We start from the raw sequence: 22,096 nt of genomic DNA, 5'->3' as shown, positions 1-22,096 counted from the left end.
TGCTTAACATTGAATTTTGGGGGTAGGGGGGGTGTGTCACCTTCCATTTGAGCAGGGTGGTTTTGCCTTACTTGGTATCTGTTGTGATTCTCTGGGGAATGGAGACAGGTGGGATGTGAAGTGGCTGTCCGTGTCATTAACTTTGAAGCTTTAATTCAAGAAGCTAGATCTTACACCTGAATACGCCAAGGCATAGTGTACAATCATTGAATCTGCCTTTTCTTGAGGTTATATCCCCCAGGAAGAATATTCACCAAGTATTTATAATGAATATCCCTACAGTATACTTCAGGGTATTCTTAGTCCTTTTAAAACCTAGTTCAGTTGTCACAGGATTGACTGTTGTTTAGATACTAATAGAGATTGCTTAGATTACTAGATACTTACAAAAGAGCTTATTTGCATCTTTTAGCTTAATTCCATAAGTATTTTCTCTGTTTTATTTTCACAGTGCCTTTCCCCCTCTGAATTTGGACAGAACCAGAACTTTGCTTTATCCTTTTCCTGCCATCCATGTATACCAAAAACGTCCTCGTGTCATTGTCTCTACCAATGAGTTACAGGCTTTAAATTTGCTTTTGGCTTTTTAAATAGCGAAAACTTTTTGTGAAGTTTGGATTGCCTTCTTCATCCTCTCTCCACAGATTCCTTCCATGTGAAGGAGAAAAAGTTCTCTTCTGCCTGAAGCTACTGTTGAGGGGCGCTTCTCCTTTTTAATGCTCTTCTCTAGGAGGTCCCGGTTTAACACTATTACTTGCACAGAATGGAACGCATCCGTCTTAAATGAACAGGAGACTCATGGGTTCATTATTTTTAGAGTTCAACCAAAATGTGTTTGGTTTTTGTCTATACTAGTTCATTTTTGCAAGCTGCCATACGGATTCCAAATTGTTTCACTTTAGTAAGTGGATTTAATAACTAGAGAGGCAGACATCTTAGCACCCTGAACCCAGAGGCAGGCCTTGGGAATTTCAGCGCTGCCAGTCCTTTGATTAATGAGAAGTGGGCTTTGCATGGACTGCACAAACATGGAGGTACCTCACGCAAGAGCCTGGGGGTTTCCGTGGCTTTAGCCAAAGGCTGCGCCACCTCTTGCCTGGCGGTATCTCACCTTGCTGCTTGCACCCTGCCGTGCATTTGTTCGTTCTTTCTGCCTGAGGACCGAGCATGCATTTCCGAGCCCTCGCGACCTAATGTCCAGCCTTGTTTCGCGGGAGGCAGAGACCCAACAGCCGCTGCCAGCGAGGAGCTGGGCTGGGTCTGGGGGCAAACGCTGTTACTTTAGCAGCCGCCAAACCGGTGCGCGAGGCACCACGGCAGTCTCCGGGATCCAAGAGCCTTGCCAGTTTAACGTGTGATGGGTTCAGTGCTTCGCCTCTTTGATGCACCAGTCGTTTCACTTGGATGTCACAGAATGCAGAGCGGGTGTGAGAACGTTACCACTGCTTTTGGGGAATATCGCCTTTTTTGAATAGCTGCATAACCCAGGTGATCAGTAGTGCGAGTGCTGTTTTGCTGAGCAGATTGTGCTAGCAATACCGGGAACACAGTTGTCTGCTTTTAATGACTTAAATTGGAAATAACTGCCTGGAAGTCTGGGATCTCCTGAGTGTGAACGGATGGGTGAAGGTAGAGGATTTGCCACCTGCTTGGTAGCTCGGCTTTTAGTCGTGTTATTTGTGAAGTAACTCTAGTAATATAGTTAGAAAGCGAAGTCTAAATTGGGTTACCGTTATTTAATGTTATGAAACTACCAGGTAGCTTGTATAACTTGCAGATTCAGCAGTCACCAGTGCTTTTTCTAAAAATCATAATCCTTTAATTCTATTTTCACTATTAGTTGACTCATTTGGTCGTGTTCTATGTTATACAATCGTTACAATGCTATTTGCATAGACACTACTGCAACAGCACCTTTGAGACTGTTTAAGAAAATAAGGATATGCTCTGTATGTTGAAGATTGTAAGAGAAAGGAGTTCCAGTTTTATTTTTTGTTATGAGTCTTATTTGGAATCTGAGACATTTGCTAAATGAAGGATTTATATATAAACAAAAATATTGTTGTTAAAATTGATAGATGTAGTGGGTCATTTTAACATCAGTACCTGGACTGATGTATGAAATGGAGCTGTCTGAACATAAGCTTTACATGTACAATAAACAGTTGCTAAATCTTAAGCAGCTTGTAACAATTACCAGTCTTTTTCCTTTGGTTCAGAACTTTGTCTAAAATTTATGTTGGATCACATCTAAGAAAAATAGTAATTTGAAAGAATTTCAAAGTACCAGCCGTGCTTAGCCAGAGTGTGCTATTTATGGCTTTGTGAGAAACTTGACTGCTTTTACGTTAGTACCATAAAAGTTGAAATTGGCGAAAAAGTTGAAGGAGGGCATGTATTTTGTTAGTAAAATAACTCGCAGTTTTCTGTCAGGCTTTCTAATTACCAGAGCTGCTGCTGTGCTCAAAATGGTTGGGCAGCCAAAGGTAAGATTTCTTACGATGTCCCAGGTTCTTCCTGGTTTTCACCAAATTGGCCCGTTTGGAGTGACTTTAACAGCATTTATGTGTCGGCAGGAAGGGCAAGTGACCATCAGCAGAATGTGGCTGGACCTCTTTGCGAAAATTAAACTTTACAGAGCCAAAGCGTACTCGATGCATCATTCGTCTCCGGCGTTAGCGCCGCTCACGTCGGTTTGCAGTGCTGCTCTGGTGACTTTCTCTCCAGACCATATTGGATTTCCTGTGGCAGGCTTTCTCTTTACCACAAGTGCTTTCGGAAGTGCAGAGGGTAAAACCAATGTAGAAGTGTTATAAGTTAGCAGATTCACTTCTGCTGATTAAAAGCCAAGAAGCGAGGAGCAGTCTGTCTCATAGCCTCGTGGTGACGACTAGAAAATGGGGTTTGCAGGGTCCTTCCACAGCTACTTAAGTGACTTGGCCGAAAAATGAGGAAGCCACCAAAGGCTGGGATGAGTGTTAGCTAGAAATAAATTGTGAAAATGACATATTAATGAGCTGAAAACCTGAAGCTAGGTTTAACAAATCCGGTGATACAAAATGCAACAATCATTAGATTCAGACCACAACGCGAAGTTTTGTTGCGTGGCCACACCTGCGCGTGGAAAAGGTCCTGCCCAGTGCTAGCATAGCTGTGGTTGTGCTACGAAGAGCCCTGTACGACAGCACTCGAAAGCATCCAGAAAGTTCTGGAAAAAAGATGATTTTCTGCTGTATCCTACATTGTTCGGAAAGGTGGTTTAAGTCCACGTGTAGGTGAGAGTTTCGTCTCCATAGAGGAGGTTTGCCTGGTATGGTTTTACCAGTACACATAGCTCAGCAAAACCTTCGTCTTTCTAAGGATTAAATAGGTGAGCAGTTAAGAAGAATTTTCCTTCCTTATCCTTTATTTAACCATCAAATTCAAACATAACAAACCTAAAATGTAACTTTTAAAATCAGATGCAAGCTTAGGGGTATTGCTATGTCAGAGGATAAGGGTATGAGATTGTTTCCATTTCAGTGGCTTCCAGAAATGCTTTAAATCTGAGGAAGGGCAGTTCTTTGTGGATCTGATTTATAGACTGGCCAAAGCACTAAAAAAAATGTCTGAAATCATGGAACTTTGCTCTGCTTTTGGATTTTTAAGGTAAGTTCTTGATTTCACCAGTGGCCAACAAAAAATAAACCTTAATCCTAGAAATTAATGTGTATTGTATGTAAATTCTTACTTGGACAGGTGTCTCTGGTTCATAACGGTGTCTTGGTGAGAGTCCCTGTACGAGTGAGATGTGCAGAATTAAGCCTATACGACCCAGCTTTCTGTGTATTCAGATTTATAAAACAGGCTCCTCATGTATTTGGATCCTGCAATATTTTGTTTTCCTTTAAAAAAAGCAAACAGAACCCAAATAGGCAGCCGTCTGTTAACTTCTCAATTATGAAACAAGGGTATGTACTGTGAAATTCAGTAAGTTTACAGATAGCTTGACACAGAGGAGGGAAGGTGGTAGCTTCTTCAATCCAAGCTCTTTTATGATTTTATTTTATCCAAGCTCAGTGGTGACTCATCACATGCCTTTGTTAACTGATTATTTCAGTGGGTGAAAGGTTGCGTAGAAGTTAATCTGAGAAGGGAAAACTAAGGCTGAGAAATGCGGTAAGGGAGTTGGAGAAGCACGAAGTTAGAGGCAGGAAAGCGGGAAGGTAGAAAACAGAGCAGAGCAAGTATGGGCTCTCAACAGTCATTTTGTACGGATATTTGTGCAGCGTGGTTAAACGAGACCAGCTAACAGTCTTATTACTGCGTGAGGTCTATACCTCTGATCTCTGTACAAACTTCACTGACTGCTCTGAGAAATTATGTTAGATGAAAGAGAGCAGCATTTAACTTTTCCCAGGCTTCATGTGTGTGGGTTTGTTTTTTTTTTCTTCTGTCAAAGTTGACTGGTACTATAATTTTACCTTTTTAATAGCTGATCTGCATTTTTGCACTGTGCTAGCATACATTAAGAAACCCCCCAAACTTTTTCTGACGTTGTATTGCACTGGGGGTGCCCTGCAGTAACAGCAGGACTCTCCTGCCGAACGTGACCACAAGGTCAGCAGCATCGTCCTGGCAGCGTGTCGTAGCCTTCCGCGCGTATGTCGTATCGGTGTCTGGTTCTTGGCTGCCTGTGGTGGTCACGTTCTGGTTACTGAACTGACAGGCCTTCATGTTTTTCTGGCTCACGGTTTCTTTAGGTGATTGCTTTTGCACCGCTTTCTGCTGCTTTTTCAATGCACCACGTGGTTTAGCCAGGGAACTCTGAAGCTTTGTTGAGTACATTATTTCCTTCATTAAGCTCTCTCTGTCAGTGACAGTATCTGTAAATATGTTTATCTGGGTGATACTTCCTCCTCTGATCACAAATAATTTTGCTGTTGATGCTTGTTGTTTGTTAAAAGTCCAAAGGATTTTTTGGATCACAGATACATAAATTTATCTGTCATATATAATTTCTACCCAAAACATTCACTGTCTGCAAAAGCATTTAGTAATAATTCTGAAGTATAAAAAGCCATGTTTTCCCAGAGAAATTATACAGTTCTAACCTTATAATGCTCTGCAAAATTACAAATATATATTATTTTTTGAATGAAGCGGAAATGGCTAAACTTTTTTTTTCAATTCTTTTTTTAATTTAGTACCAAATTTCTCTCCATCCATGAAGTAATTGATTCTAGCTATGAGAAGCAGTCAACCCGCCTGCTGTCAGCTCACCAGAAAAGAGCCAATATATGTATATTTAATATTTCGAATATTTTTCTGTGAAATTTGGATAGTTGAGGTACTACTTAGCACCCAGATAATTATTTCTGCCATAGCTGTAGTGCTTTTCTATCAATTACATCTAGTCAAACAAATATCACATTTTTGAGAAACAAAGTATATGAAAATTATTCTGCTCAAATTTGTCTACGTAATCACAAAAGAAGATCAAAGAAAAGTTTTAAAATACATTAATTATGTGCTTAGAAAAGGTGTACTCAGCCTGAAAGTCTAATACTGCTGAACTGTAGAGCAGCCACTCTGGTATGGATGAAAGGAAGCATTAAGAATCTAAAAATGGGAGGAACAGGGTAAAAGTGGAATTGAATAAAGGGGATAGCAGCCTAAAAATGGTGTGCTTTCATTTAGAACATTTTCTCTTCTTTTTAAATATCTCACTGAAGGAAACAAGTAATGCCGTATCTCGACCAAGCAGCTATTCATTATGAAAAGCGAACGTGCTGAAAATATTACGGGGAAGAAGCGTTGCAGAGGACCGTGGAGCAGAGGCAGGTCTCCTTCAGCACGGCGGTAAGCTGGCATCCGTGGAGACCTGGTAGATGGCTTCAGGAGGTCATGGCTTTGCTCGGGTACCGGTCTTGTTGATGGATTGTGCCCCCCAGCATCGCTGGTTTAACTGGTATGTCTACATAGGAAGTGCCAGCGGAGGCAAGCGTCTGAATCTCAGATTGTATGTGGGTTTGAAGCAGGTGCTGGGGTTTTATTATCATTCTTTACAGCAACTGGGAGTGGACTCCTGGTGGTGGTACTGTGGGGAAGAAGAATCCAGTCATCTGCTGCGTGTCTCCCCGTGCTCTCCTGTCTGTCTGCCTGGTGTCCTCATCCAGCAAGGCAGCTTGCACCACGCTGTCAGGTCACATTCAGAGCGTCCACAATTGCTCACACCTGCTTTTCAGTTGTACGTGTTTCTAACCGTGTGTTTCCCAGTGCACGCTCAGGTTTTGTGAAGACGTACATGGGAAAGACACATCTAATGCAGCTGGTCTGTACTCTGGATGAAGATGAATGCCAAATTGGCAAAGGATTTTTTAAAGATTTGTAACTCAAGTGTATTATGTTTATCTATAAGTGAAAGGATTCCTCCTATTTCAGATTTCTTTGAAATTTAAATGTAAAATGCAGAATGAGGACCACTTTTTTAAATGAAAATACATGACTTCAGTATATAAATGTCATATTTCAATGGTCTTAACATGTTACTGTGTTGACTGAACAATCGGAATAATTATCCTTTGCTATACAAACGTTGTCCTCATTAGGTTAGAATAGCGTGCATAAGGCAGTCGTGACGTACAGCATGGTTTTGGTCACAGAGCTAGAAACAGGTGCAGTTTTAGCAGTTGCCATTGCCAAAAACCACAGAAAAACAGAGGAAGGGAACATTAGCACCAGCTGGATTTTTTTTGTGCGTTTTAATAGACACCCATTTTCTTGTGTTATCATTAGTAGATGTCTGTGGAGAAGATAATGGTAAACTGCTGGCAGGTGGTCGCCGTGTATTAAACAGTAAGGGTGCCAGCCTTTCAAAACCATCGATAACCTGGTTTTACATACGGGTTAGTTGGGTGAACTGGAATGCACACTATTTGACTGGGAGGAAACTGAACTCTTGTACTGAAATAGGACAGCTTGGAGGCAGCTTTTAGGCAAAGGTATACTTGTTTCTCAAAACCTGCTGTTGGTGTGGACCTGGGGACGGTCATCAGCCAAACGTTGGCTGCAGGAGAGGAGATGGCACTTCTCCTCAATGCTGGGTTATACACTTTTCCACTTCATCCATTTATAACGCCTTTCGATTGGACACAGTTGTTTCTCCTTCGTGTTTACATATTTTCCTGTGGTTCCAACAATTTTTTTTTTTTTGAGTACTTTGTGGTGAAATATAAGATTGCGCTTCACTCTCCACGCTCAAGGCATTGTAACTGCACTGGCTTTGGTGGTACCTTCTGTTTGTTTTTGATTTAAATAACTAAATAATTTTGTTTCTATCTTTACTATTTTAGAAACTATATGCTGTAACAGGAAAAGATATACCACAAAAGGAGTTAAGTTCATAACCTTAGTATAACCATGATCACCTTACAGCATGCAAAACGGTACTTTGACTTTAGGAAAGATCGATCGAGCGGTTCTGCCTTCTCTACTGCAGCTCACTTCTCTCTCCTTCCTCTCCCTTCCCCTCCCTGACGGCCCTTCCCCATGCTCTGTCTGTCTTTCAGAGGAGCAGCCTAGTGTGTACAAACATCTTCCAGAGTATATAAAAAAAAATTGATTAATTGATTTCCAGGTAGTTGTAAGATGTTTCTTCTGAAGGATGTAAAAATAAACAAATAAATAAATATCCCAGGTAGTTTTCAAAATATAATTAAAATATGGTTAAACTTAATCCACTCTTGAAGTATTTTCAGTATTAGTCAGGAATACCTTTTTTTGCTGCTGCTATTAAATATGGCTACAGTAAGTTCCTTTCCAGAACTAAAACAACAATCTGATTTACACACTGCTTCAAGGATGGCAGCTGGTGTTGTAAAGTATTTTCTGCTGAAGGAAAAGAGAATGTAGCTGGGGCATTGTCGTGGTTTAACCTGGCAGGCAGCTAAACCAACCACACAGCTGTTCCCTCACTCCCCCCCGGTGGGATGGCTGAGAGAATCAGGGGGAAAAAGTACAATTTGTGGGTTGAGATAATAATATGACAGAAAAGGAAGACAGTAATAATAATGATAAAAGAATATACAAAACAAGTGATGCACAGCACAATCACTCCCCACCCGCAGACCACTGATGCCCAGCTAGTTCCCAAGCCGTGGTCTAAACCCCCACCCAGCTCCCCCCAAGTTACATGCCGAGCATGATGTCGTATGGTATGGAACAGCCCTTTGGTCAGTTGAGGTCAGCTGTCCTGGCCGTGTCCCCTCACAGCCTCTCGTGCACCCCCAGGCTCCTTGCTGGCAGGGCAGGGTGACAAGCTGAAAAGTCCCTGACTTGGTGTAAACGTTGCTGAGCAACAACCAAAACATCGGTGTGTTATCAACGTTATTGTCATCCTAAATCCAAAACACAGCACTGTACGTGCTGCTAGAAAGAAAATTAACTCTACCCCAGCTGAGTCCAGGACAGGCATAAATCCAAATAAAGGAATTCAAGTGCTTAATTCCAAAGTTTCAGTCCTGAAACCTGCTTTGTCTCTGGCTGATCTTCACGTGACCAGACCCCACGCGGGCACAGAGCCTGGTGTGAGGTCTGTGGCTCGTGCTGCTGCGGGGAAAGCAGCACAGCTCTGAGGGCAGAGCCGCAGGATTCCTGCCCCGCAGCGCTGACGGCCAGAGCAGCTCTCCGCCGGCTTGGTTTCTTGGAGAGCGTGACCTGGAGGCTGCTCTTTGGGAATGGCTTGCAAGCACCAGTGCTGGGGTCCCCCTGCAAAAGGAAGGGGCACCTGGTTCTGGGGGAGCCTGGGTGCCATTGCCCTCTCCACAGAACCCTTTGAGAGCACTTGGCAAGAAATGGGAAGGCCAGGATTCAAATCCCTTCTTTTCCTGAGAAGTCACACGTTTTCCCCTTCTCTTGAGAGTGCCCGAGCTCCCAGCAGCTGGCTTTGGGGAGGGGCGCGCCGCCTTGCCTCCCTCTCCGCCTGCGCCCCAGCTCCCTGCATCCCAAAAGGAAGAGCAGTGGGAAACGTTGTGGTGCTGGTCACAGAGCAGTGCCGGGGAGAGAGGTGCTGGGTACGCGCGTGGCTCTGCTCCGCTCACCGTTGCAGGCGCGTGTTTCGAGCGCTCCGTCCCTGCCTGGGCCGTGCCACGTTCTCCGGTTTGTCCAAGATACAGCGGCTGTAAAGTTAAGCCCTTACACACTGTAAGAGTAATTCCAACAGAGTTCTGTGGTCTGTGTGCTACAGCTTTGAGATGCTAGGCTTGCTGCTTGGTAGTTTTGTGAGCATGTTTGCTATTTTTGGACTTCAAACCTTTCAGTAACTTCCAAGACCCTGGCACTAGATGGAGCTTTAATCTACTTGCACTTAGAAGTCTATTAGTTTAACCGCGAGTTAAAACCAGGGAAGAATAAAAGGCAGTATGTATGCCTGCTGCTACATTTACAGTGCCCTTCTTCCCTTTTGTTAGCAGTGGTGCAAATTATAATTTAATTTAAATGAAAATTAAATTATTGCAGCAGAATCTCCTTGATCCAGTAGGTGCTTTATAATCACTCTTACTAGCACCCTTTAATGTACTCTCAGGCTTGTGGGAGAAGTTGCTGTAAGTTAGATATGCTGAAAATGTGCTGCATATTTAAGCTAATAACTAGGCTGTGCTGAATAAAGGTAATGCCATTTTCTGAACAAAGTTCCTGTTTATATTTCAGGATGGGGTGCGGGTGACCAAGCCTTCTGTTTGCTCATTCAGTAATGCATTTGCATTTTCACTTCATGCTACCAAAGCCAACGATTCAGAATCATCTGTTATCAGTCACTTTTTCATTTTTTCTCCATGTGTTACCCTTGAAAATATTGAACAAATAGAAACAAATAAAAAACAGCTTTGAAACTGTAGTGCTTAATACTTTTCATTTAGCAAGCACCATGTCTCACAGGCTGCGCAGCAGATATCAGAAATTGAAGACCATCTCTGCCTTCCACAGAACTAACTGGAAGTAGATTTAGTTTTGTTCTTGGGTGCCTGTGTTCTTATCAGCAAGAGACTGGTTCAGTCAAAACCATTGTCCAGGCACTGAAGTAGCAAACTGTGTAATCGGTTCTATTCATGGCCCCTCTGCTATTGTATTAAACGATTTAATATAGTAAATCAGGAGATATATACTTGGGGAAAAAATCAAAAGGCACGCCGTGCTCAGAACACTGGAGGTGATAAGAAGAAGATTGTGTATTGCATCTCACTCCCATCGCCTGCTCAAGGTCTAATCCTTCAGCGTCTTTCACCTTTTATCAGCAGGACTGAGGGACTCCGCGCGTACCACCGGCTGAAAACCTTTGCAGAAAACTTTACATAAATGCAGTATTGCCATCTGAGCAAAATCACATTTCTGGATGATTTCTACTAGACTACAAGACTGTTAAGGAACTATATTCTATATGGAAGAGTACACACAGTATTTTAGACAACGGCGTTTGCATATGGCAATCTGATTAGAGCATTGGCCGTACTGAGTAGGGAAACAGCACAGGCAGCTTTCAGAAAAAGACCCTGCTCCAGAAAGTAATTTTAGAAGGGTGTTTCATAGTTGACCTGGCAAAAATTTTGATTGTTACTTGTGACCAGATGAAGTGTCTTCAAAGTCATAATTTCCATACGAATCAATGGAAGTTGGGTGCTTAAGTACCTTTTAAGACTTTGTTCTGATGAGGTTGTCACCAGTTGCACTCAGACTGTAAAGTTTCATTAGCACTGGTTTCAAGTTTGCCACCCTTGGAAGGCAGAAGTAAGTTGGAATACGCTGGTACCCGATTCCTCAAATGCACGTGGAGAGCAGTAAGAAGTTGTAATTCCTGGTGGCATCACTGATACAGGGCATAAAAAGGTTAAATGTCATTATTTCTTTACACTTTCATTTCATTTTACAAAAGCAGCTCATAAAGTTACTGAGGATCAAAGCGTGCTGGAGCGTTCTTTGTTATTTTTGGCAGCTCCTCTGCAGCTGTGTATGTCAACACCGTTTCATTAAACGGGTAGATGTAGCTGGTAAGCTGTCCTTTGGCACCACCTTCGTTATACAGAAAGCATATCTACAGAAATAAGTGTCGTAAAATCTGCACAGTGCATAAACTGTTTTCTTTATTTCTTTTTTAGATGCTCTTTCTCTCATCGTCCCATGTACCAATTAACATGCCTGGGCAACTCTTCCTTTTTCCTTGCAAGGGGAAGAGAAAATGCATATGCGACATCTTCAAAGATGGGTGCAGGATTTACCCACAAAGCTTCCTCTGACTAAAGATCTGTAAAGTTTCCCCTTTGTAAATGTGGAGGTTAGATTGTAGATCAGATGTGAATGTTCAGATAAACCACTGTAACCCCTGAAGTCTGGGTAGTATCTTGGCAAGGAAACTAAGCGGGTTCAGAGAATGCAGAACAAAGGAATCTGTGGTGGCTAAGGACCGATTAGTTTATACAGAATATGACAGCACGACCATATTTATATAGATATATGTTGCCCACTGCTTTGCTGTTGTACACTTAATTACCGCCCAAGGTGTGGTTTATGCCCTTGCTTTAAGAAATTCTTGACAAGCATGCTCTTGTCTGCATGGCTAATGTGAGTATACAAAACTAGACACAAGTCCAGTGTTGTTCGTGGTGATGCCATAAGCAGATCTAAAATCACCTCCCTGTTCCTTCTTACCACGTTGCACTTGCTCCAGCACAGCCAGTTGCTGGAGAGCAATAGGTCAGACTGGGACTTCCCACAGCCCGGTCCATCGTGCTTGGGAGAACTAGGCTACGCTATTTCTTCTTTATCCGTATGCATTCTTTTGTGCACAAGACTAAATCTCCAGTTTACATTTGAAATGTAAAAGTTGATTGGGGAAGAAATCCATCTTTTTTTCTGCAGCATGCTGGGGAAATATTCCTGTGTAATTAATGAGGTTCTCTTTAGGGTTTTTCACCTTTAAAGACTACTTTGCACTACTGTACTACTGAATATGCAATGTCATAAATTCAAACTGGTCACAAAGGGAAGTGAAAATAAATCACTTAACTACTGAAAATGATCCTTACTACTTGCAGGGATCAGGCTAATGAAATCGTGCAAGGAAGTAGCGACCATGCTCTTACCTCTGTTGATGTAAACCCAAAGTAATACTACAACCCTGAACGGAGTGCTGGAGCAGTATGTGTTAGCGTACTCTGGGAGGGAAGCTCTGCCTTCCTGACAGTTATTAATTATTATTAAAATCTGATTCTTGTAATGTCTTATTTACCTTCTGTAGCAGATGCTTTTTGGATCGGATGCATCAGACGCTTGAGGACAACACACTCTATGAATGCTGCTTCAAAACAAGCTGGGTGGATTTCTTTCCTTGTGCTGTGTGAGCAGCCTGGCAGGAGGACAGCGGAAAGGGCAGACGGCCTGTTCCGGAGCCACCCAGGCCCTGAACCTGATCGCGTTCCGTCACTCCTCATCTCTAGATCGTTCCTCATTCAACAGAATCAGGTCCGTAGTAACTGTGGCAACCCAAACCATAGCTTATGACCTAAAGCTGAGGTTGCTCCTCTTTGAGTATTAATGGGGTGGGTTTTTTCCTCCCAGCAAGCTACGTTAATTGGCCAAGAAAAGGAAGCAAAACAGCTGTCCTTTGATGACGACAGTGCTTTGATGTTTGTGTTTTACCCTGACCTAATCTCAGTAATAGGAAAAAACCCAGAAGTTGGGAACTGAAACGATGACACTCGTAACAAATGTTGTCATTAAAGCACTGAATATTTTTGTTGCTTCACTACAAACTCTGGCCCTGAATTTCAGTCTTCTTACAGGCCCCTTTTCAGAGACTTTGACCAGTAGTGTATGAACAGGACAGGTGGGGGGCACGGGAGCCCTCAGCAAGGCATGCAATCGTTTGCACTTAGACATGACCGGCAAAGAATGCACAGGAGATTGTCATTGTGTTCTCTTCTCACCTTCTTTTTGATAGGTAGAGAAAGCTGGTTTTGTTTCTTTAAATAATTCTGTTATTTATCTCAGGAATGCCTGTGATGCTCAGTCTGTGACATTCGAGGAAAGCTTTTTGAAATCTCACATACAAACCACAGGTTTATTCTATCATTTATCATTGCACTGGGTCTTCGATACCCTGCAGCCTTCCGGTGAAGCAAGGCTTCAATTTCTACCATTAACCCCCCCCGCCCCCCATGTATTAATTTAAAAAAAGAAACATGTTCAACCATTTTGGTTCGTCTTTATTTCTATTCAGTGAGCAAATGGGGGCACGAGCCAAAATCTTTTGTCTCTGTCACAGCTGAATATTAATAGGTGAGCAGGAAATAATTTTGTCACATTGCTCCTCTCTGGAAGAGACAAAACCACTTCTTGAATTCAAGGTTTAGGCACAAAATAGACGCTAGGCTGCTCTGCTGACTGATAAGACTGATGTGATTCTCGGTATATTCCGAAGATCTTTTTCTGGGTCTCTGGAGCCTGTAACTTCAGAAATGCAGATACGTGTGAGTTTAGGCAGCTGGTAAGCAGGAATGTTAGAGCTCCGGTTCCCTGAGGTGGCTGGACCCTTCTGAAGGCTGTTGGTGAAAGAGGACATTTGCCAGATCAGGAACTGGACTCAGAAGTGAGCCTAGTCCTCCAGCCTCCGATGGCTCTTCTCTCTGCGGCAGGCTTTGTCTCTGTGTCTTCCCAGGGCACGTACCACTTGTGCTTGAGTCGGCTTCCAGAATAGCTGGCATGAGGCAGCCTGCGAGGAATACGGAAAGCCCCGAGTTGTGGATAACTCCCAACCTGACCTTTTGTACCGAGCCAGTTACCAACAGCTGGGAAAGGTCGCATCATCGGAGCTTTCTCTTGTTAGCAGAAGAATGCGGCTGCTTTTAACGGTTTACTGGCCGAACTAGGTGTGTTGGGCAAGCATACCGAATTGCAGGATTGTAGTAGCCATCTCCTCAGGCTTCATACAATTGCTGGGGGGGGGGTGTCCCCTTTGGGCGTTCTTGGGCTGGGTCGTGTGTGGGACAGGAGTTGGTGTGCTCTGCCGCTGCTGGCCTCCCGAGGAATTCCTGGTGCCTCTTGCTGCTACGTCACATGGCTGCTTTCGCCTGCTCCCACGTGAAGATCATATCAGATTCAGGGCACAGGCACAGGAAAGCAGCAGCTTTTATTCTTTAAAGGCCATTTGTAAAAATAAAGGGCTAAATACTGGTTTACTCACGCAGGTTTTTTTCTGCTGGCATCAAAGCAAACCCATTTAAATAATTACGACATTTTCCCCATATTTCCTTTACACAAAATTTTTCACAGACCACGCAGCAGTATTAACTGCCTGCTATTGCAATATATTCCAAATGCACTGGAGTGGCTGAGCCTTACGCAGTAATGCTGATGCTGAGTAGCTGTTGTGTTTCTACCTAGAAGAGCTCCATGTTGCCGTGATTGCCTTATCTTGACTGCAGAACATTGGCTTTTGGGTTTTGTTGCAAGTAAAAAATAGCAATTCATAGAGTATAATTTTTTCGCTTTACTACCAAAGTGTTACTTCTGTTGATGGAACAGCAGGCTACATTGGGCAAGCATCCGTCAGGATGCAAAGATTCTGTAGTCCCAGCTCTGAGCACTGTACAGGCCCTCGTCACAGAGAAGATCCTTTGTCCTTCAGTACCTTAATGAGGAATTCCTTTCCACTTTCAGCTCTGATACGGCAACTACAACCCTTGTCCTAGCAGCTGATCCAGCTAAGGGAGCAGTTGTTTTGTGTGTTTCTTGGAGGCTAGTGCAGTGCTGCTGCTAAATCTTTCCAGCTCTATCATGTTAATGCCAAAAAAGAGGGAGTATTTGATTTTCTTAAAAAAACAAACAAACCGACCACAAACCTTGCTTTTTTGTGGTCAGCCCCTCACAAATGCCCTGGACTCTGTTCAGTTGTTTCTATTGAATAATTTCAGCATAAGGCCCTTGTAAAGTTTGCTCTAAAATGGATTCAGTCCAAACCTTTTGTGAGTTAGTAAAGAACAAGTTATAGACAGTAGATCTTTCTTCTTGTTTAATATGTATAAGCTCCTTTTACAAGCTCTGCCCAAAGAACATTCAGTTAATTACTCAAGGCACCTTGTTATTTGGAGCCACTGCTTGCAGGGGAAGCGAAACTGCTTTTGAGAAAGCGCACGCTGTTCTTTTTGACTGTTTTGTTCCCCGTTGCACGGCCCAGCCGAGCCCTGCGTGTTCCTCGCTCGCCAAGGGGAGACCCTCGCTGCATCCGATTCTCTTGGTGCTCCAGCACAGGAGAGGGATGACTGACGTGAGGCGAGCCACACCTAGGAACGAAATCGAGCGGTGCGAGAGGAGCGTCTGGGCAGCTGCCGGCCAAGGGGAGCGGAGATGACTGCTCTGCTTCCCCATCTGACCGGTCCTTTCCGCGTGGGAGCGGGGCTGGGCAGAGGTGGTGCCGGCTGCCATGGGACGCTATATGCTTGTTTTTTCCAAAGTGGGTCACCGACGTTTTCAGGCAAGTGCTGTAAGGTGGTGGTCATTCAGATCTGTTTTTCAGCGTAGCTGCCAGCTGATGGGCAGCCTTTCTGCTTCCAGCAGAGCCTGGCTGTTCCCGAAAGGGCTGGCATATAGCTTTCCTGTCCCCCTTCTCCCAGCCCAGGGGAACAGCAGTTGCATCGCACACCTTTAGGGAACAGCCCTCGCTGTCAGGGATCCCTGTGCCCTTCCTTAGGGTGCCCAAGAAGGGGCACGCTGGAGAAGCCTGAGCCAGGTCAGCAGGTGGAGAGGACCGAACGCAGGGATGTCGTGGGCAGGCTACGAGGGCTTCCGCCCTTCCCTTAGTCCTGTTCCTGCTCCCCTGCCACAGACTGGGAACTTCCGTGCTGCAAGAGCGCTGCAAGAGCTCCCCAGCCTCCCTCGTCCCCTGGCACTGGGCATGGGGAGCGGGGCAGAGCGTTTCTTCTTGCCTACAGCCCATGGACGCCGGCCCCCCGCTGCTGCCCCAGGCCGGCCCGGCCAAGGGCTGTGGCTCACGGACACGTGGGTGACCGGCCTGTGCGGCTCACGTGCTCTGGGCACACGAGGTGGGAACTGCTTTTCCTCACGTGCCGCATTAGTATACAAAGCGGAGGCTTAATGTTAATCCCCTGGAGAGCTGCTGTAGGAGCTGCTGTAGGAGCTGCCTGTGAGGACCGTGGCACAGCAATTAGACCCGGGTGATTAGTGAGGGAACGCTGCGGCTCCGCTCCAGCGCCGAGGGAGCGCGTGTTCTCTTGTGAAGCAAGCGGAGCTGGGCCTGGGCATCAGTCCTGGCTTTGGGCGGAGGCACGAGCCAGAGGACGGCTCCCAGGGTGGCTGGTTTCCGCTCCTGGCCGAGCAGAGCACGGGTCAGTCACCAGGGCAGGAGTCCGGCGTCGCCCTGAGGAGACGCCGCCCGGCACTGCAGGAGTGGGACGGGACCTGCGTGTCGCTGTGCCCTGCTGCCAGCGGCTGCAGCCCTTGCCCTCCTCCCCGAGAGGCTCGGTCGTGCTCCTGCCCAGTAAATGCACAGGACAGAGCCACAGCATCTGCCGGCGGTTGTGCCCTCGGAGCAGAGCAGCTCTTTCACATCAGAAAGAAGGAAACATCCAATCGCAGAGACGGTTGCCTCTCTGTAAATAGCAAACCAAGTGACCTAATTCGGCACAGCAGCAGCTCTTCGGAGGCGTCCCTCGGCAGGCTCCGTGGCAGGCAGTGCTGGAGCTGACTCATCACTTCCAGCATGGCAGAGATCGGAGCTTTCAGGCCCTAAGGATTTCACTGTTTCTTTATTAATTTTAAATTGATTAAAATGAATTTTTAAAATACCAGGAGAGACTTGCCTAAAGAAATGGTTATAAAAAAAGAAGGAAATAATCAGGCTGTGGGAGTTAACTGTGTGCTTAACAATCTCTGGCTCATACAGCTGTGAGCACCCATTGCAGCTTGGAGGCGTCTTATGCCCGCTGTTCTGTCCCGGTGGATTAGCAAAGACAGGACTAATCTGTCATTATTATAAAAAAGTGAGAATTATAAACTGCCCTTGCTTATACCCAGTGCAAACCCACTGGTCTCCTCATCCATGGCAGGATGGCATTACAGGCTTCTGCTCTCGGCTACAAGGCTTTGTCCAGAAGTCAAGGTCTCCTGGGGAAGTGCATCCCTGCAGGAGCATCCCGTTCTCTCCCAGCATCTCCCAGTGCCTGACGAATCTCCTCATGTGGTCCAGAGACTCCCTGGGGTAGCCTGTGGGGTGTCTTGTACCAGAACAGGCAGTCGGGTCCTCTGCTCAGCCTCCACATCAGGGTGCCATAGCGAGTGTAGGCAGTAACAGATGGGTGGAGGATCCTTTTTCCCGCTGTCAGAGGGCAGTTACAAATGAGTTTTTCCCCTGGGCCGTTCTCACTTGCTGTTCATGCCCCACTCTGCCAGGTGGAAGCTGCCTTACACTGTGAAGCAAGAGGATTCCTGTCCCTTACGACTGCCATCTGCTCCCATGTAACTGCACAAGTCAAGGTTATGCAGATATTTAAAGCTTTTCCCTCTGCCTCTCCCCTTTCACGCTGATGGGGAGGTGGGTGCAGTCTGCTGTCCAGCCGGCAGCCCAGGGACGCCTGTGGACCCACCTGGGCCAGCACCACCAAGGAGCCTTCCGTGCTTGGTGGACTCCAGAGATACAGGAACCCTCTTCTTGGAGGCTACAGAAACAGGGTCAGAGCCCTCTCCACGTGGGGAGTTCTCCCTGAGGGTTCATCCTGGGAACACCATCCCTCAGCATCCCACCTGCTGCTTTAGAGGGGAAGGCAGGCAATGACGCTCGCCTCCATGGTGCTGCACTGCAAGGAAGCAGTGCAGGGTCTGGCCCTAACTTGTCAGTAGGGTTTGTTCTCCGTTCTGATGCTAACTCAGACAGCAAAAACAGTAGAAGAATAAATAAGTAAATAAACACCAGCAAATTAAAAACAGAAAGAGGCAGGTGGAAAGCTCTGTGGTACTTCAGAGAAGACGGAGCAGGAAGCTGAGAGGAGTGAAGGAGCAGAATACGGAATTCACCTGGAGATAAAGAAGCAGCAGGGTTTGTCAGCCCCTTTTATGTCTATCTGAAAAAAGAGATGTGCTATTTTAGTGAAACTAAAGAATAAAAATTTTTAAAAAAAACCACCAGAAAGCCTCTGCAAAAACAATTTGACACTTGCTGTTGATTGAAGTAATGGAGCACACAGAGTTCTAAAGGCATCTTCGATCTGCTTTAAAAATCCCCCTAAAAGATACAGTGATACTACTCATATGCTGTTCACCTGTCTGTCTCTTCTCATCTCTAGGTCTCAAAAGCTGAACCACTCTGAATTCACATGCCAAAGCAGCACCTATTTGTCCTGTCTCTGTGCCCTGCACTCAGCTGTCAGTCTTGCCTGCAATGCTGTAAAGCAGATATTGCTGTAGAAGAGCCTGGCTGATGAGAGACACACAGTTCCTGTTCACCTCCTTGAGCATCAAGTGGTGTCAACTGGGATGACTGGAGAGGCCCATCTCTTTCCCTCGTCCTCTGAGATCAGGTAGGATGTGTTCGTTCTTAGGTCGTGATGCCCCACAGTCAGCAGCAAAGCTCTGTCCTGGGTGGGTCACCACTTCTGTGATGTGCTCCCTCGGGCTTCTCCTCGGAGACCTATGAAAGACGGCAAAGGTCCAGTTTATTTTGTGTGGCATGCGGATTGATGTTTTGTCTGAGAGTGGCTTTAACATGTTTTAATTTTTTTGCGACTGAGGTGGTTTCCAAATTAATAAGTGATACTAACAAATTCCTTCCTGTGCTTAAACAGACTCAGATTTAGTGTTTTACTCAAATTAGGGAATCATTAAGTAGGGTAAGAAGAACACTGGGTTACAGAACGTTCTTGCTTCATTCATTTTGTCAATTGCAGTTTTAGTTTTAATTATTATAACACACCATAATGTACTGGTTAATTTACAGTAGCATATTTCTGTACAGTAATGGAATTAGTGACATGAGACTTACTGCAGCACTTGCTGTTTACTCTTTGCTGAGTAATATACATGTTAATTATACGCATATTAGAATGGCTTTAAAATATATATAGACTCAGCTGGAGGGTTAAGGTGGTTTAGACTTGCTTGTTCTTCATGTAGTTAAAAATAGTGTCAGCTAAGACCTGATCCTAAAGACGTACATGAACCAGTGTGGCTATTTGTGGAAGGAAGGTTCTGACAATGTGAAATTCATTCACTCTCTGTAGGGCCAGGCCTTAGCCAGCAGGCACTAAAGAGCACGTTTCAGTGTTTTAAGGGCAATATTCTTGTATAAGGTCATCTCATTCCTATTTCCTTCTAGTTAAAAAATACCTAACAAGACTGCCTTCTCCATCCCGTATGAGTTGCTGCAAAGTCTCTTTAAGCTCTGCTGCTGTTAATGACGAGCACGGGTGTAAAGGTCGGAGGAGTGCTGGCCCTCTGGGCCTGAAACATGACTTTGACAAAGCAAAATGCTGTCAGATTCACAAGGCAAATAGACTTGAAAATAGAGAAAATATTTTTTCACGTTTTTTAAGTTTTATCACTCAGCTGTGCTATTTGTAGTAGTAGTAGACATAACATTTGCAGAAAGAAATGTGACAGATCTATTCGGCTGGCAATAGTAAGTTTCTCCATACTGATACCGCATCTTGCCAACAATTCCTATCCTGTGGTGAGAGTTGTGTGTAGTTACCTAAAAAGACAACTGGCTGCCTTCATTATGCACTACCGTTTTTTCGAGCCGGAGATAAGACATGCCCAGGTATGCCAGGAATTAAAACATCCCAACACGTCCATTCTTGTTTGGCAAAAATGCTGCCTGGTATTCTCCGAGCAAAACAATTATATTCTCTGTATTGTCACAGGTTCTGCTATTTAGTGGTAATAGCTGTCGAGCATCAAAAAAACCCACAACAAAACAAGCAAAGAAAAAAACCAAACAACCGAGGATATTCTTCGTAGCCAGTGCCCTACCCTACTCCCTATTTTGCTTCTTTTAGCTCCAGGCTAAGGACACTGCTGCTGAAACGGGAGTGATTCAACCCCTCCAGCTGTACCAGCACCCAGCCTCCTAGGGTCTGGTTTTCCTGTTCACCCTCTTACAGTGCCGTGCTATGAAATGTGCGTAATCGATGCTTTCTGCAGGCCACACGGCCTCATGAAAGCAAGGACTGGCTGGATGAACAGAACCCGAGGGGCTTTGCCTCCCAAAATGCAGTGTCTGTGAATAGGTCACATCAAGTAATTGAGCTGCATTTTCTTTCTCCCCGAGACTTTTCTGTAGGAACTGCCATGGCCTCGCTGGGAGGCCGGAGCGGCGAGGCGCGTCCCCGCGGCGCCTTGCCCGGTAAGCCCTGCTGCGCTCCTCGCCGCCATGCGGGTGGGAGGGCTGGGCCGGGATGCTCAGAAGCTCCTCACGCCGCTCCTGGGCGACCGGCCGGCCCTTCTGCTGAGTGACGCAGCTCCGGCCCGGCTCCGCAGCACCGAGGGGGGAGTCGTGCCCCCACGCTACCGCACGGGGTGAATACGGGGCCTGCCAAGAACGCAGCCCCCTTCGGCCTGCTGAAGAATGAGGGGTCAGGGTGTAAAGCTTTGCCACAAACCCACACCTGGCATTTACACTGGCATCCCTTTGGGAGAGGCCGTGCCACACAGCCTGCAGGTCGTTCCCGACTTGTAGCCTCCCCCTTGGACAGGTCGATACAACGGGCGGGTTTTCCAGAAAGCGTGTGACTGAGCAAACCCCGCGGGGTGGACGACGGCTCTCTGAATAAACGCCAGAGGGGAAGAGCGCTTGGTGGGGATGGGCAAGGGGGGACAGGATGCTCAGAGAGCAATGCAAAGAAGCCGACTTTATCTCATCGTGAAGGGGACCCGAGGGTGGCCTTTGTCTTAGGTGACCAGCTATCAACAGCTGAGTGGATCAACCCGGGGTGTAAATGTCTCCCTGAGTTAGCCAGACTGGTGGGGGGGAGGACGGAGAGGGGTTACGTGGCTCAGCCCAACCTAGAGTAAAACATCTAAACAACTAGCAGGGGAATTTCAAAGAGGGCAACGGGCTTGAGCTGGCGTCAACCCACATATTCCTTCCCGGCAACCAGTGTCATGGCAGTGAGCGTATTACGGAGACTGGCAATGGGAATCACACTGGTATGGCGATCCAGCTGTGTATTGAAATTGCTCACTCACATTTGTACTGTGTTTTCAGTATATTTTTCCATCACTCTGCTGTCAGAAATCCTGGGTGCAGATGGCGGCAGGAGTGCCCGGGCGCTGGCAGGGCTGGCAGCTTCAGGCCATCTCACACCGCGTGGTTACAGCTCTGCATGCTCCGTTCCCGTCTGGTCCCTGCCTTCCCCCCCAGACCGCAGGGAGAGCACCCCTTTCTAACACCGCGGGGGTTGGAGTGGTGATATCCCATGGGCGTTATTTAAACATTACAGTACTTTACTGCACAAACATTTGCATTTCAGTAAAGCAAAGTATTACTCAGGGCAAGGACTGATGATGGAGTTTGATCTCCAGTAGATGATGGATAGAAACTGATACATAAAATGTTCCCTTATCAAACACAAAAAGCACTTTCCTGCAGAAAAATGGGAACATAGTATTCAGCCAAGGAATGGAGAATTTCCTCCTTTCTGAAAATTCCTTTTGTCTCTCAATCATTATTAGTTTTCCTACAAGCAATGCTTTCAGCCAAGCATTTTGCAAGAAGTTCTGCCCCCTCCTCTTGTGTTACACAAGGCTCAGACGTTTTAAGTGATACTGAACTCCACGTCAGTACTGGCATCAAACCCAAGTGTCGCCTTCCACAAGCACCCCCAGTCACAGTAATCAGCACGACACCTGGTTACATGTGCTACATCCTCTTATCTCTGAGAGCTTAGTGCCCGTTATGGACATGACCCTTCCCCAAGAAAACTTTAGAAAGACACGATATGCACTTGCTTAAGTCTCCACAGAATTAATGTCCAGGGTAAAATTTGGCCCATGGTATTTTGTGACACCAACTTGTAAATAATTTTGCTTCTAAGCATAAAGGTTTGGGGAAATA

This window comes from Grus americana, chromosome 9 (genome assembly GCF_028858705.1).
Source record: "Grus americana isolate bGruAme1 chromosome 9, bGruAme1.mat, whole genome shotgun sequence".
In the NCBI taxonomy this organism is placed as follows: domain Eukaryota; kingdom Metazoa; phylum Chordata; class Aves; order Gruiformes; family Gruidae; genus Grus; species Grus americana.
This window is presented reverse-complemented; position numbering follows the sequence as displayed.